The following is a 3,552-nucleotide window of genomic DNA, read 5'->3' on the forward strand; positions in this document are numbered from 1 at the left end:
TTAACACTAGTCACTCTGACAGTAATTGTCATTTATCGCCTCATACAACTTCTCATATCGCTCTCCCATTTCATTCTTCACAACATTCTGCGCTTTTATCATCTTTATATATAATATATATATATATATATATATAAATTATACAGTCTTCACGAAAAACCTTTTGGGCAAGTATTCTGTGAAATGTACATGCCGGAATGACATTCTAGTTTCCAATATATTTTGCAGGAATATTTTTTGGCATACCGAGTAAAGAAGTGTACACTAGATAACTTCTAGACGCCATTCGTTTCCGGTGTAAACATTTCGTGATTTTAAATTAGAAACCTTTAGTTAACGGCCAATTATATAGTTTATGAGTTTTTAAAGCAAGAGCCCGTCGGCTGGCTAAATTCGAAGACATNTCACATATCTGCTGTACTACTATAGTCTAGTGGAACACTGCCGCATGTCTGCAGCGTGGCTACGATCTTCTCGTCAGCTCTAATCTATCCGATGAAGCTAACCAGTCGCAGCTTGTAGACGCCATGATGGACAACGTCACATCAGACGCGGGCACAGTTAACATCAGCGGCCGGGTATTTACCAGGAGTACATCATGCAGCGACGGAGGAATTCTCTCAGTATGCGATGGTTTGCTATTGATCCGCTGTTCTGGACAATTTAGAACACAGAGCAGCATAATCTAATGTATTGTGTTGAGTCCTAAAAATGATCATTTAACATTACCATTTGCGACAAAGTGGTGTACACCCAGCATAATATATAGAGGTCGTCTATCCACTTTGTTAATTAATTATTACTCGATACACAGTATATATATATATATATATATATATATAAGCTGTGTTACTGTGCCGGGTGTTTTGAGCACTGAGCACACAGTTATAACTTCTAACCGCGAAGGGCTTGCAAAGCCACCAGTAGCGTTTCTATTAGCGCTTCTATATTCGACAAATACGCAACGTGTAAATGGATTTTAATTTCCAGTTTTCGGTTCCCATTTTATTTTTGGTTTCCAGCATACAGCATCTCCCAATGTAAACCTAATAGATGTGACAATGTTTTACAACCTTTGCAATCAATTTTCTTGGACGTCACGCAGCAATTTTGTCTTGGAGATCTCTGAAGGGCTTCACGACCTTGGTGGGTTCCATTGGAAGCTGCTGTTCGCTTACTGCATCGGGTGCCTCATCGTTCTAATATGCATCTGTAAGGGCATCAAATCCACCGGAAAGGTATGATCAGCACCATCGGACAAAGTTAGTAAAATAGAAGATGGCACTGGATGGTTTTGCCATGTGCAGTAACGATATTGAGGTTGTAATTGCATTAGTTATTTACAAAGTCCAACTCAATCCAGCTCATGTTTAGATAAACTATTCATCTTTATTTATACAGGTAGTATATTTTACGGCTACCTTCCCTTACGTGGTTCTCCTTGTACTGCTGGTGAAGGTGTAACCTTGCCGGGAGCTGCCAATGGCATCAAATTGTACCTTTATCCAAAATGGGAGGCACTGCTCGAGTTCAAGGTTCGTCTCTCTAACAACCATGCATAGCTCATCACTAATAATTATTAGAAATTAAAATTACATAATTTTGTGACTCTGATGCTATGTCTTTATTACTGTGCCTCTACATAATTGCGATATATGATATGATCATGAGGAAGATGGTCTGCCTCTATGTTTCAGGTCTGGGGTTTGGCCTTTGCCCAGATATTCTACTCACTTGGACCATGCAGGCTGCGCTGGTATGATTACGATGGCATATCATACAACCGTTTTCACAACAATATGTTATGGTACGAATTACTGCGCAATAATTCTATAAATAAAGCGAGCATATCAACTATAGTGGTTTAAATGGTGTAACAGCGATAATGTTTTTTCTAAATATTGTTTATCCCCTGCAAATTGCAATCAACATCCATATATTATCTACATTTAGAGGCATTTAGATGCTTGTTGCTACTCTAGGGAATCTCTCCTGCTACCAATCGCCAACTGTGCTACCAGTGTCTTGGCAGGCTTCGTCGTCTTCTCTGTTTTGGATATATGGCGGAGGTCGCTCAAGTTGACATTCAAGACATCGTTACCGGTGGTAGGTATATTTGTCTGCATTAATTGAATGTTATATTTACTTTGTATATATAACTGATGTTTAAATTTAGTATAGACGTAGAGGGACTTTACACTGCATAATTATTTATTCAAGCTTTGTTCATTGTATTTTTGTGAAGGGTTGTGCTTGCTGAGTGCAAACGCTCCACTATTTATTATTTTAATTTTAATTTGCAGCTCGATCACGTCTGATTTCTTTTTATATTTTGATTATAAAGAATCAATAGATGAATCCAATAAAACAAGTGTGATAATTGCTCTTTTATGAATTTGTCTATAGGTCCGGGTTTGGCATTTATGGCATACCCTGAAGCGATAACACACCTGGTGATTTCTCCGCTATGGAGTGTTCTCTTCTTCGTCGTGTTGTTCACGGTGTCGCTAGACACTCAGGTTAAACCCCCACTTTTCCTCTTAACCGCATTTTAATTTCAATTTCCAGTGTTTCGTGATAATTATTTATCAAGACAACTATGCAGATGTCTTGTATTACATTTAGAGGGATTTTCTGGTTTGTCTTACCGGTCTTCTCAGATATTGTGTGTGTAAACGCTTTAGCCATGTCAACTCTACAATTTTCAACAAGTTGTATCATTGCCAACAGAAACGATCTTTTCACATTTAGTTTTTATTAATGTACAATATCATACTGTCAGGTCATTATTATTATTATTACATTGTAAAGAATTATCGCATAGTACCAAACCGTCTATAATTTGGGCTAACAGTTTTGGGCGATGTTTTTACAGTTTGTAGCCATGGAAACGGTAATCACTGCCTTTAGAGATATCCTGTCACCAAGGTTTCAGAAACGACAGATACTGCTAACTTTGGTAATCTCCAGTTGATCGTTTCTACTTGGACTGCCATTAGCAACACGAGTACGTGCTACCGATTCTTATCTTTGCGGTCTGTAAGGTGGGGACGATGGCGTATCTGTCAGGCCACTCTGGGGTTTTTCTTGATAATGCATCACCGTCCTGCCTTCACGGTAGGAGCGGAAAATGATCCCGACACAAATACATTACACGTGCTAACCACAGCAGGTGTGAAAGTCTAATGGTGGCCACCCCTAGAGCCATTACACTAGTAAAAAGGTAAGGTAATAGAGTATACATACATTACCGTGTTAACCTATAGATATATACTAGATTCAGCATCGGGAAATAGGCTCGAATAGCGCGCATCATGTTCCCAGTGGTAAGTAATATCGGCATGCAGTCTCAAAATCACGGTTTTCCCACTCATTCGAATTGCTTTCGATAAAGGGTAAAGGGATATGACCACTCTCCCGCTGTCCCACCTCCGCTGTCCCACCTCCGCGCGCTCTCTCTTTCTCTCTCTCTCTTTCTCTCTCTCTCTCTCTCTTTCTCTCTCTCTCTCTCTCTCTCTCTCTCTCTCTCTCTCTCTCTCTCTCTCTCTCTCT

General features: G+C 39.5%; 1 protein-coding gene across 1 annotated transcript in view; it reads left to right on the plus strand.

The window, feature by feature from the left end:
• The first annotated feature begins 531 nt into the window (after positions 1–531).
• LOC106815303 (sodium- and chloride-dependent glycine transporter 1-like) overlaps positions 532–3,552 on the plus strand; it is a 23,139-nt gene continuing 20,118 nt past the window's right edge. The window contains exons 1-2 of the mRNA XM_014819748.1: positions 532–623; positions 1,106–1,238. The gene's annotated coding sequence lies outside the window, so the exon portion shown is untranslated. The remainder of the gene's footprint in view (positions 624–1,105; positions 1,239–3,552) is intronic.

This window comes from Priapulus caudatus, unplaced genomic scaffold (assembly GCF_000485595.1).
Source record: "Priapulus caudatus unplaced genomic scaffold, Priapulus_caudatus-5.0.1 Scaffold1087, whole genome shotgun sequence".
NCBI lineage: Eukaryota > Metazoa > Priapulida > Priapulimorpha > Priapulimorphida > Priapulidae > Priapulus > Priapulus caudatus.